The sequence below is a fragment of the Lissotriton helveticus genome, chromosome 2_1 (genome assembly GCF_964261635.1).
Source record: "Lissotriton helveticus chromosome 2_1, aLisHel1.1, whole genome shotgun sequence".
Lineage (NCBI taxonomy): Eukaryota > Metazoa > Chordata > Amphibia > Caudata > Salamandridae > Lissotriton > Lissotriton helveticus.
The window spans coordinates 145,636,099-145,649,798 of NC_136059.1; the positions used below are offsets into that span (position 1 = coordinate 145,636,099).

Consider the following 13,700-nt stretch of genomic DNA (forward strand, 5'->3'; position numbering starts at 1 on the left):
GGGTCTTCCCGTCCCTATAACGGGGCGGGGCGTGCTACGACCAAACGAACTACGCGGGAGCACTTTAAATGTGACAGGGCTATGTGTTGGTGTAGGGGTGTCAGTGAAGTGTAGGGATCTGACTAGTGAGTGTAGAAAAAATACAAAAATTAAAAATTCCCTGGCTTAGTTGAAAAATATATTTTATTTGCTTCTCTAGCTGGGAACATTAAGAAGGGGAATGTGAGGTAGAGCAATAGCTTGCTACCTAGTCGACATGTTTCGTAAGCAGTTCCCTACTGCTTACTCATCAGGACCATATCGTGGTCCCTACTACTGTTAGCTCAGTTCTACAGTAATAAGCCTACTGTCCTACAAATAATACAGCAAAAATAAGCTGAATATTTGAGCTTCAAGGCATGAGCTGGCCCTAGTGAAGCGTGGTAATTTTGCAATGAATACCAAAATAAATTATTAATAAAATGACCTATTGCGGTCTCTGTAAATGAAAAGGAGAAAAAGAGAGAGGGAGAAAACAACACAAAATCATGTTTTTCTTAGATCGAAATACTGCAACAAATGATCTTTATTGTCATGTATTGTAGCGAAAGCGAATCGCTTTTAGCTCATAGAAGCGCTTGTTGTGCCTTATTTAATAAAAGGCAATCGTTATACACCTCTCATAACTGGTTGTTTATACCAGATATATTATGCAGAACCCTCCAACTGAAGTGGTTCACTTTTGTATCATCACCCATACAATTGCGACTCAACACACTCACACATCCAACCTGACAGGTAAGGAAATTGAAACCCTTGTTTTTCGTTTTTTTAAAGAAAGGTGATATCGACTGAGGCCATCGTAATGGCATTATACGTACTCTCTTTTTCAATGTTCAGTGCCCCATGAGCTTGCAGGCGAAGGGTTTCAGCGCGGTCGACTGAAAAATAAAGCCGCACCCATCTGTTATATACAGTACGTGTCTGCGTTTCTAGATGCCCCTGTGACCCATTTATTAAAGACTCGAGGTCTGAGTCTATTACTTACATCACCGGCATGAGAGTTTGTCTCTGTTCCTACCCCCGTGCTGCTCCGAGGACTGTCGGTCTCTCGCTTGTTTCACAGTTATAAGAAAACATTCAGTTCCGCGTTGTCTGCTGCATCTGGTTGACGCCCAAAAAATAAACTAGTGCGCTAACCTAAGATGGCCGCCGCTATTTGGCACAGAATAGAGGAAAAAACGGAAGTCTTTCTACGTTTTCTACTACTCGTACTGACGAGGTTGTTGGTATATACAAATTATCCTACACTTGATCTTGTGTACCCAAGTCATTGGTTTGCCATGTATTATCCATATATCCAACTCAGATAATCTCAACTAGTTACTGTTGTTACCAGACGCTATTCATATACAGAAATTGTTCAGGGAACTGTGTAATCTCTTTTGGTGATGTATTCAGAACGTTACTATAATAAGAGATCTCAATCTGTGTTTATGATTAAAGTTGTCCCCAGGGTATGTCATCGTTCAAACATATTTTATGGGATTGGATGCGAAACACCCACCTCTGTTCTTTTTCCAGAAGGAAGTTCTCGTTGCCAACCTGTTCTATCACAGTCCAAGATATTTCTTCAGGTCTATGGTTCTTTTCCAAAAAATGGTTGGTGAGTTTTGTACTTGATTTTTTGCATTTTATAGTGCTCTTGTGTTAACCTATCCTGACTTTTACTGCCCTACTCGTCATTCCTACATATTCAAGTTTGCAGGGACAGGTGATTAGGTACACGACATTTGCACTATTGCAATTACTGAAGTTTCTCTGTTCCCAAACAGTCCCATTGTTGAAGGTCAGGTTGTTGCTTTTACCAGTTAGGCAACAAACTTTGCAACCTCCACATGGATGATGGCCATGCACAAAGTTCGGATTCTTTTGCTCATTGATGTTGTTAGATTTTGGTCTTGTGTGGACCAAAACATCCCTTATGCTTTGTGCTTTTTTGTGTGAGAAGATTGGTTTTGGTATTTGCAGACCACCGCTGTTCAAAATCTTCCAATTTTTATTGATAATTTTTGTCACTTGGTTTGAACTCGTATTGTACGTGGTCACGCAAATAGGTCTTTTCTCTTCCTCTTTCGGTATTTTGTCTTCCAACAGGCTCTCTCGGCAGTTGTTTTTTGCTCGTTTGTATGCCTGATCAATGATTTTGTTTGGGTACATTCTAGCTTCTAATTTCTTTTTTAGATCCTTAGACTGGAGTTTGAAGTTACCGATCTCTGTGCAGTTCCTGCGGAGGCGCAAAAACTGGCCATAAGGGAGATTGTCCCGTAGGTGTTTCGGGTGGAAGCTGTTATACATCAATAGACAGTTTTTTGAGGTATTTTTTAAATGGGTGGTAGTCATTAGTCTTCCATTTTTGGGAAATATGTTCAGATCTAGGAAGATCAGATTGCTGTTAGAGGTAGTACTTGTGAATTTCAAGTAGTCATCTTGTAAATTCAACCAACTCAAGAATTGTTCAGAGGCCCTTTTATCTCCATCCCAGATGATAAGGATATCATCGATGTATCGTTTCCACAGTTTGATGTTATTTCTGAAAGGGTTGTTGGAGTTCAGTATTTTGGTCACCTCTAGATGGTACACATAGAGTCCAGCTATGCTAGGGGCAAATGTGCTTCCCATGCTACAGCCATGTTTTTGTAAGTATAAGACGCCTTTATATTCGAAGAAATGTTCTTTCAGTGCTAGGGAACAGCACTCCATCAACACATTGCGCGGTGTCTGATATTCCCAAAAGTCTTCAAATAGGACATCTTCGATAATCTCCACGGTGGCGTGGTGTGGCAAGCTGGTATAGAAACTCTCCACGTCGCAGCTGATCAGTAGCTGAGTGTTGGGGTCGAAGGTGACATCTTCCAGTAGATTTAATACATCTTTCGTATCCCTGAGGTACGTTGAAGTTCTTTGGACTATCGGTCTAAGGAAAGCGTCTGCAAATCTTGAGATTGGTTCCAAAATGGACCCGATACCCGACACAATTGGTCGCCCCGGAGGGTTCTGCAGGTTCTTGTGAATTTTGGGTAGTGTATAGATATATGGGATTTTTGGATTCTTTTGACAGAGAAATTCTCCGTCCTTTTTCGTAATCCAATCATGTGCTAATGCCTCCTCTACCATTGTGGAGATCTTGGTTGTTACTCTTTCGGTCAGATCGGTTCGAAGAATTTCGTAGTTCCTTTCGTCCTTTAGTAGTTTCATACATTCAATGCCATACTGTTCTATATTCTGTATAACAGTTGCACCACCCTTGTCAGCCGGCTTTATTATGATACACTTATTGTTGCTCAGCTCTCGTAATGCTTTTCGTTCTTCGTTGCTTATATTTTGAAAAGTGCTTCTTTCCCGTGGGTTCATATCTTCAAGTTCCCTCATTACTGCTTTCTCAAATGTCAGAAGTTCAATAGGAAGGGTGTTGTCCATAGGTGTAAAACTAGATTTTGGTCTTAGTTTTGTATCCCCGTGCTCTGTTTCATCTTTCTTGTCTTTAAAAAAGACTTGCAACTTCAGGCGTCGCATGAATTCTTGTACTTCTTTACAAAGATGGAATTTGTCCATATTAGCTGTAGGCACATATCCCAGGCCTTTTTCCAGTACTCTTTTTTGCGGCTCTGTTAGTTCAATGTCTGAGAGGTTCACCACTAGACTTATTTCTGGTTCTTCGTGGCGCCTGTCATGCTCCTCGTTGAGACTCGTGGGGTATCTACCTCTCCTGTGTTCCAATGTACCGAGGTACCCCTCCGGTTCCTCCCCCTGGTCTGTCCTTGGCGCGCCCCTAAAAAAGGCGTTGATTGATCAAAATAGCCATAGTCTTGCTGTTGGTATCCCCATACTGGGAAAGGTCCCTGTGGGTGTTGGAAAGGGGCCGGGCCATATTGTTGTTGATGGGGATACATCATGTGGGGTTGGAAATTGTTCCATCCTCTTGTGCCACGATAGTTCGATCTTCGAAAGTTCCTCCTTGTACCTTGATACCTCGGGCTTTTACTGCGACTGGAGTTTGAGCCGTTGGATCCAGAATCAGATGATTCCTCGTCAGTGGTGTTCTCGTTTGTTGGTTTATAATCATCTTTTATGTAAGGATAAATTCTTTCCTTAGACCACCGACTGGTGTCTTTTTTCAATTTTTCATATTTGTTATTCTTCAAGGTGGTTTCAAAATCATTCAAAGATTTATTCAGTTCGTCTAGGTATTTTTTAAGGTCAGCGGGAGATTCGTAACTTTTTAGACGTACTTCTATAGTTTGTATCTCTATCTTTAGTTCGCTTGCCAGTCTGCTTGCAGTCTTAATGATGAGCACAATCCAATCCCGGGTGCATCGCCACGAGATTTTGGACCAATCGATTTTAAAAGTTTTGTCATGTAAAAAGATAAAGGGTTCATTTCGAACTACAAGACCTGCTGGTGCAGTGTTAACTTGAAGATATTCTGTCATAAGTAGGCCATGGATTGCAGTTTTTATCTGTGTTCTTCTTAGTTCTTCTAATTCGTCCCAATCATTATTCCTTGTTGATGGGCCTGTGGTACTCAGACCCTCGAAAGTCCCCAGGGTAGATATTAAATTGGAAATTTCGTCTTCAGTGAATGCTAGGCCTAGATCAGCCATTTCTTGTTGTGAAAGATGTAATTATCAAGGTGTCTCTTAATCCGCCTAAGGGCCAGGTGTCGAATGTGGAATCACTTTTGTAGTTTGGTGAGAGCAAGGTTGCAAGATTTTATCGGGCTTCCGCAGCTGTGCGCTGCCAGTAATTCCAAAACAAAAAGAGGAAGCATAGAGGTACTGATAGAATCACCCTCCTAGCAGTATCATATAAACAATGAGATTCTATCAATGTGAAGAGGTGTAAAAATATTTTTATTTTTAAAGTGTTTTTATAAGGATCCAGTGAAATACTAGGCTCTCTCTTAGATGTGAAAAGATAAGAGCACAATGTGCTTTTTAAAATACCCCACACACACTAAAAAAATCCTTTAGGGTCATGCTTCATCATAGGGGTCTTCCCGTCCCTATAACGGGGCGGGGCGTGCTACGACCAAACGAACTACGCAGGAGCACTTTAAATGTGACAGGGCTATGTGTTGGTGTAGGGGTGTCAGTGAAGTGTAGGGACCTGACTAGTGAGTGTAGAAAAAATACAAAAATTAAAAATTCCCTGGCTTAGTAGAAAAATATATTTTATTTACTTCTCTAGCTGGGAACATTAAGAAGGGGAATGTGAGGTAGAGCAATAGCTTGCTACCTAGTCGACATGTTTCGTAAGCAGTAAGCTGCTTACTCATCAGGACCATATCGTGGTCCCTAATACTGGTAGCTCAGTTCTACAGTAATAAGCCTACTGTCCTACAAATAATACAGCAAAAATAAGATGAATATTTGAGCTTCAAGGCATGAGCTGGCCCTAGTGAAGCGTGGTAATTTTGCAATGAATACCCAAAAAATTATTAATAAAATGACCTATTGCGGTCTCTGTAAATGAAAAGGAGAAAAAGAGAGAGGGAGAAAACAACACAAAATCATGTTTTTCTTAGATCGAAATACTGCAACAAATGATCTTTATTGTCATGTATTGTAGCGAAAGCGAATCGCTTTTAGCTCATAGAAGCGCTTGTTGTGCCTTATTTAATAAAAGGCAATCGTTATACACCTCTCATAACTGGTTGTTTATACCAGATATATTATGCAGAACCCTCCAACTGAAGTGGTTCACTTTTGTATCATCACCCATACAATTGCGACTCAACACACTCACACATCCAACCTGACAGGTAAGGAAATTGAAACCCTTGTTTTTCGTTTTTTTAAAGAAAGGTGATATCGACTGAGGCCATCGTAATGGCATTATACGTACTCTCTTTTTCAATGTTCAGTGCCCCATGAGCTTGCAGGCGAAGGGTTTCAGCGCGGTCGACTGAAAAATAAAGCCGCACCCATCTGTTATATACAGTACGTGTCTGCGTTTCTAGATGCCCCTGTGACCCATTTATTAAAGACTCGAGGTCTGAGTCTATTACTTACATCACCGGCATGAGAGTTTGTCTCTGTTCCTACCCCCGTGCTGCTCCGAGGACTGTCGGTCTCTCGCTTGTTTCACAGTTATAAGAAAACATTCAGTTCCGCGTTGTCTGCTGCATCTGGTTGACGCCCAAAAAATAAACTAGTGCGCTAACCTAAGATGGCCGCCGCTATTTGGCACAGAATAGAGGAAAAAACGGAAGTCTTTCTACGCTTTCTACTACTCGTACTGACGAGGTTGTTGGTATATACAAATTATCCTACACTTGATCTTGTGTACCCAAGTCATTGGTTTGCCATGTATTATCCATATATCCACCTCAGATAATCTCAACTAGTTACTGTTGTTACCAGACGCTATTCATATACAGAAATTGTTCAGGGAACTGTGTAATCTCTTTTGGTGATGTATTCAGAACGTTACTATAATAAGAGGGCTCAATCTGTGTTTATGATTAAAGTTGTCCCCAGGGTATGTCATCGTTCAAACCTATTTTATGGGATTGGATGCGAAACACCCACCTCTGTTCTTTTTCCAGAAGGAAGTTCTCGTTGCCAACCTGTTCTATCGCAGTCCAAGATATTTCTTCAGGTCTATGGTTCTTTTCCAAAAAATGGTTGGTGAGTTTTGTACTTGATGTTTTGCATTTTATAGTGCTCTTGTGTTCACCTACCCTGATTTTTACTGCCCTGCTCGTCATTCCTACATATTCAAGTTTGCAGGGACAGGTGATTAGGTACACGACATTTGCACTATTGCAATTACTGAAGTTTCTCTGTTCCCAAACAGTCCCATTGTTGAAGGTCAGGTTGTTGCTTTTACCAGTTAGGCAACAAACTTTGCAACCTCCACATGGATGATGGCCATGCACAAAGTTCGGATTCTTTTGCCCATTGATGTTGTTAGATTTTGGTCTTGTGTGGACCAAAACATCCCTTATGCTTTGTGCTTTTTTGTGTGAGAAGATTGGTTTTGGTATTTGCAGACCACCGCTGTTCAAAATCTTCCAATTTTTATTGATAATTTTTGTCACTTGGTTTGAACTCGTATTGTACGTGGTCACGCAAATAGGTCTTTTCTCTTCCTCTTTCGGTACTTTGTCTTCCAACAGGCTCTCTCTGCAGTTGTTTTTTGCTCGTTTGTATGCCTGATCAATGATTTTGTTTGGGTACATTCTAGCTTCTAATTTCTTTTTTAGATCCTTAGACTGGAGTTTGAAGTTACCGATCTCTGTGCAGTTCCTGCGGAGGCGCAAAAACTGGCCATAAGGGAGATTGTCCCGTAGGTGTTTCGGGTGGAAGCTGTTATACATCAATAGACAGTTTTTTGAGGTATTTTTTAAATGGGTGGTAGTCATTAGTCTTCCATTTTTGGGAAATATGTTCAGATCTAGGAAGATCAGATTGCTGTTAGAGGTAGTACTTGTGAATTTCAAGTAGTCATCTTGTAAATTCAACCAACTCAAGAATTGTTCAGAGGCCCTTTTATCTCCATCCCAGATGATAAGGATATCATCGATGTATCGTTTCCACAGTTTGATGTTATTTCTGAAAGGGTTGTTGTAGTTCAGTATTTTGGTCACCTCTAGATGGTGCACATAGAGTCCAGCTATGCTAGGGGCAAATGTGCTTCCCATGCTACAGCCATGTTTTTGTAAGTATAAGACGCCTTTATATTCGAAGAAATTTTCTTTCAGTGCTAGGGAACAGCACTCCATCACCACATTGCGCGGTGTCTGATATTCCCAAAAGTCTTCAAATAGGACATCTTCGATAATCTCCAAGGTGGCGTGGTGTGGCAAGCTGGTATAGAGACTCTCCACGTCGCAGCTGATCAGTAGCTGAGTGTTGGGGTCGAATGTGACATCTTCCAGTAGATTTAATACATCTTTCGTATCGCTGAGGTACGTTGAAGTTCTTTGGACTATCGGTCTAAGGAAAGCGTCTGCAAATCTTGAGATTGGTTCCAAAATGGACCCGATACCCGACACAATTGGTCGCCCCGGAGGGTTCTGCAGGTTCTTGTGAATTATGGGTAGTGTATACATATATGGGATTTTTGGATTCTTTTGACAGAGAAATTCTCTTTCCTTTTTCGTAATCCAATCATGTGCTAATGCCTCCTCTACCATTGTGGAGATCTTGGTTGTTACTCTTTCGGTCGGATCGGTTCGAAGAATTTCGTAGTTCCTTTCGTCCTTTAGTAGTTTCATACATTCAATGTCATACTGTTCTATATTCTGTATAACAGTTGCACCACCCTTGTCAGCAGTAGGGGACTGCTTACGTAACATGTCGACTAGGTAGCAAGCTATTGCTCTACCTCACATTCCCCTTCTTAATGTTCCCAGCTAGAGAAGCAAATAAAATATATTTTTTTACTAAGCCAGGGAATTTAAAATTTTTGTATTTTTTCTACACTCACTAGTCAGGTTCCTACACTTCACTGACACCCCTACACCAACACATAGCCCTGTCACATTTAAAGTGCTCCCGCGTAGTTCGTTTGGTCGTAGCACGCCCCGCCCCGTTATAGGGACGGGAAGACCCCTATGATGAAGCATGACACTAAAGGATTTTTTTAGTGTGTGAGGGGTATTTTAAAAAGCACATTGTGCTCTTATCTTTTCACACCTAAGAGAGAGCCTAGTATTTCACTGGATCCTTTTAAAAACACTTTAAAAATAAAAATATTTTTACACCTCTTCACATTGATAGAATCTCATTGTATATATGATACTGCTAGGAGGGTGATTCTATCAGTACCTCTATGCTTCCTCTTTTTGTTTTGGAGCTATTTTAAATATTTACAGATCGATAGCTTCTTCAATTCTTTGTCATCATTGGAAGTTTCTGGCATTGTCAGGATCCCACTTATTGACAATCTGTTTATTAAAAAACGGATCGGTCATTATTATAGAGTTCTTTTGGCTACATGTCCAGATGATCTAGCTGCTTATGCAGCAAGATGGGCCGAGAGGCTAGGTACTGAAACTATCCGCCTAGAAGAATCGATCGCTTTGGCTAATACCGTCTTGATTACTGGCAGATCGCGCACTCAGCACTACATGGCCCTATATGATTTATATTATACGCCCCTGAAAATTTCTAAACGGGGCACGACGGTTGGCATAGCATGTAATAGGTGTGGCTGTCAGGCCGCAGACTCGATATATATATGTTTTTTGCTTGTCCTCTGTTAGCTCCCTTTTTAGGGGCAATTCAGACATTCATGACTACAGTGTTGGGGCTTTCACTTACTCTAACGGGGAAACATGTTTTATTTGGTGTAAGTTCGAATAAGTTACGAGAGGGAAAACAAGCTCTCTTATTTATATCTATGACCATAACTAGGGCCTGTATTACGCAAGAGTGAAGCATGGAGAGCACGTCTTTTAGCCTCTTATAATATAGAGGAAGCTATATATAGAACAAAAGGTAGAAGGAAAAGATCCTTGGGAATGAAAATCTGGGACCCGGTTCGGCAATGGATTCAGGGGGAGTTGGCTTGATTATTTTAATTTGTCACAGTATATATTCTACGATGCTTCTTTTTGGAATGTGTCTTTTTGTTCCCCTGTGTTTGTTGTTTGGCTGTTAAATCTTATTTTTTTGGTACATTTGATGTACTAGCTATGTTGCAGTAATCTTGTACGGCTTGCAATAAAAGTACAAAATGACAATAAAAACATTTTTTTTTAAAGAGAGCACTGAGACATGGGATAAACAACCATTGAGAGCACTGGGACATGATATTAACAACCATTGAGACCACTGAAACATGGGATTAACAACCATTGAGACCACTGAGACATTGGATTAACAACCATTGAGAGCACTCAGACATGGGATAAACAACCATTGAGAGCACTGAGACATGGGATAAACAACCATTGAGACCACTGACATATGGGATAAACAACCATTGAGACCACTGAGTCATTGGATTAACAACCAATAAGAGCACTGAGACATGGGATAAACAACCATTGAGAGCACTGAGACATGGGATAAACAACCACTGAGACCACTGAGACATGAGATAGACAACCATTGAGAGCACTTAGACATTGGATAAACAACCATTGAGATCACTGAGACATGGGATTCACAACCATTGAGACCACTGAGACATTGGATTAACAACCATTGAGAGCACTGAGACATGGGATAAACAACCATTGAGAGCACTGAGACATGAGATAAACAACCATTGAGAGCACTGAGACATGGGATAAACAACCATTGAGATCACTGAGACATGGGATTAACAACCATTGAGACCACTGAGACATTGGATTAACAATCATTGAGAGCACTGAGACATTGGATAAACAACCATTGAGAGCACTGAGACATGGGATAAACAACCATTGAGACCACTGAGATATGGGATAAACAACCATTGAGACCACTGAGACATTGGATTGACAACCATTGAGACCACTGAGACATGGGATAAACAACCATTGAGATCACTGAGACATGGGATTAACAACCATTGAGACCACTGAGACATTGGATTAACTACCATTGAGAGCACTGAGACATTGGATTAACAACCATTGAGAGCACTGAGACATTGGATAAACAACCATTGAGAGCACTGAGACATGGGATAAACAACCATTGAGACCACTGAGATATGGGATAAACAACCATTGAGACCTCTGAGACATAGGATAAACAACCATTAAAATCACTGAGACATGGGATAAACAACCATTGAGAGCACTGAGACATGGGATAAACAACTATTGAGAGCACTGAGACATTGGATTAACAGCCATTGAGAGCACTGAGACATGGGATAAACAACCATTGAGACCACTGAGACATTGGATTAACAGCCATTGAGAGCACTGATACATAGGATAAACAACCATTGAGAGCACTGAGACATGGGATAAACAACCATTGAGATCACTGAGACATTGGATTAACAGCCATTGAGAGCACTGAGACATGGGATAAACAACCATTGAGAGCACTGAGACATGGGATAAACAACCATTGAGATCACTGAGACATGGGATTAACAACCATTGAGACCACTGAGACATTGGATTAACAACCATTGAGAGCACTGAGACATTGGATAAACAACCATTGAGAGCACTGAGACATGGGATAAACAACCATTGAGACCACTGAGATAAGGGATAAACAACCATTGAGAGCACTGGGACATGGGATAAACAACCATTGAGACCACTGACACATTGAATTGACAACCATTGAGAGCACTGAGACATGGGATAAACAACCATTGAAAGCACTGAAACATGGGATAAACAACCATTGAGACCACTGAGACATGGGTTAAACAACCATTGAGACCACTGAGACATGGGTTAAACAACCATTGAGACCACTGAGACATGAGATAAACAACTGTTGAGAGCACTGAGGCATGGGATAAACAACGATTGAGACCACTGAGACTTGAGATAAACAACTGTTGAGAGCACTGAGGCATGGGATAAACAACTGTTGAGAGCACTGAGACATGAGATAAACAACCATTGAGACCACTGAGACATGGGATAAACAACCATTGAGAGCACTGAGACATGGGATAGACAATCATTGAGAGCACTGAGACATGGGATAGACAACCATTGAGAGCACTCTCTCCTAATATTAGCTGGATCCCTGCATTCTACAGATCCCATTCTAATGTCTTTTGACTTTGCTTTTGCGCCGGCCTCTGTAAATGGTGGAAAGCGCCTTTGATCTACAAACCCTCTCCCCTCCGTCTAGCCTCTCTTTAAAGCCTCACCCAGGCAACTCGGCATGGCCCCTTACATGCCAGATCCAACCCATCGGCCGGCCCTTAGACTCCTTCTGTTAGCCCTCTAGCAACAAACTCCCATTTCTCATTCAAAGCCTCCCTCATGGTCCTCAGGGTGCTATCTACAGACGTTTACAGCCTCCTGCGAGTATTGCCTTTGGGAAATTGGAAATTTGTTGAAGATGTTTTCAGCCAACAATGCAAAGCAAAGCTGCCTTTCACGCAATTAATTTTACATACATATCTGAGTACCAGAAAAAAAGAAAAAAACACAATTACTGTACAAACCTAGGAAACGTTAATGCATATCTAGTCATTAAAAGGCTGGCTCTTAATTCAGTTCGAGAATTTGAGCCTGAGAGCTAATTCTACTGGTTATGTGACATTTTGCTCACACTTTTAAAAAAAATGTTTAATTACATTTTCATTAGAATAACACCAAACATTAACAAAACACAGCACAGCAGCCAGCAGAAGTACATTCATCTTTGTACATGGACAGAAATGTGTCAACACTGGCAGGGTGATTTATTAATAATCCTTATGTCCTGCAGAGAGTAATATATCAATTAATTGGGAGAAACGATTATTCCAAAGCCAAACTCCAGTACCGCCTCCTGTCCGTTACCTAAACCAGTTAAAACAGACAAGAGGGACTGGACCTTAAATCATGCAGTATCCTTTATAGCCAACCAATTAGAAAAGACTTCCTTCACCTTCATCAGGGTTTTTTCCTAACAAACGGATGGCCCCCCTCACTCACACTGGATGACATGCGTCATCATTGTGGCTTCCCTCACCAGCACCTCACTGGTACAGTGTGGGTTCATTCTACTCCCTCTTGAAAAGGTTGATCCTTCGAGGTGGAGTTAAGTGTTTCTTATGAATTAAAATGATACTAGGGCAGTAAGTAATCCCTTACTTTATTATATTATAGAAGTGGGCTAGAGGTAACTATATTTTATTAGTGGACATGTGTCAGCCCTGTTTGAGTACCTAACGCGCAAGGGCTGCCTCAATCACACTGCAGCCTGTTCTTCCTCCTCGATGTTCTGCTGGGTCTCAGCAGCACCCAGGCTCACCTAAGCGAATCACAAAGGTGCTGTCACCATAACAGCAGCCTCGTGATTGGCCTGAGCGCCTTGGTTTGGTGCTCAGATGGGGACTCACAGCCTAAGCATGTCCTTCATACAGCTGTGCATTACAGCTCGGTGGAGAACATGTAAAGTGTGCATGACTGGCCTGCCCAAGATGGCCAGCCAAACAGTCATGTGCACTTCATGCAGCAGCAATCACCCCCCCCCCCCCCCCTCTCCCCTCCCCCATTGTCTCGGGAGCATGGCCCGGCCTGGACCAAACCAGGCTGGAATATACTAAAAATAAAATGATAATAACTTCTGCTATTTGATGCCTGCTAGGTCCTGTCCTGTTGATATTTGGGGCCCCCTGATCACCTACCTCCTCTCCCGCTCTCATTCTAGTGGCGCTGCCTCTCCCCCGCTCCCCGCCGGCCCTGAGTCTGCGGCGGCCACCGGTGCTAGCTAGTGAATGCATTCCCCCTCCTGTAGTGGGCGCCTCCGCCCCCTTCTCCCTGGCCCTTTTATAGCCACCAATGCTTGATCTGTGGTTTTCTCTGTGGGAGTGATCTTGTTGTGATGGAACTGAGACATTTTTTACTTGTTTATTCACTGTGTTGGCAATTGACATCAATGTATCTTGGAGCACATGTTCTGCTTTTTCTTTCCTGTATCGCACTGTGCTCTCGCACGCTGTACTGTATCTGCCTTGAATATTCTGAATAAAGGTTTTTGAAAATTAAAAAGAATAAATAAAAAAATAATAACTTCTGTTATTAT

General features: G+C 41.6%; 1 protein-coding gene and 1 long non-coding RNA gene across 2 annotated transcripts in view; both read right to left on the reverse strand.

Annotated features, from left to right (window-relative positions):
* LOC144817807 (uncharacterized) overlaps positions 1-13,358 on the reverse strand; it is a 28,607-nt gene extending 15,249 nt beyond the window's left edge. Inside the window, exon 1 of the long non-coding RNA XR_013606981.1 lies at positions 13,303-13,358. This is a non-coding gene — a long non-coding RNA (uncharacterized LOC144817807). The remainder of the gene's footprint in view (positions 1-13,302) is intronic.
* Positions 1-13,700, reverse strand: part of LOC144817806 (CMRF35-like molecule 8) — a 521,039-nt gene that overhangs the window by 99,345 nt on the left and 407,994 nt on the right. The window lies entirely within an intron of this gene.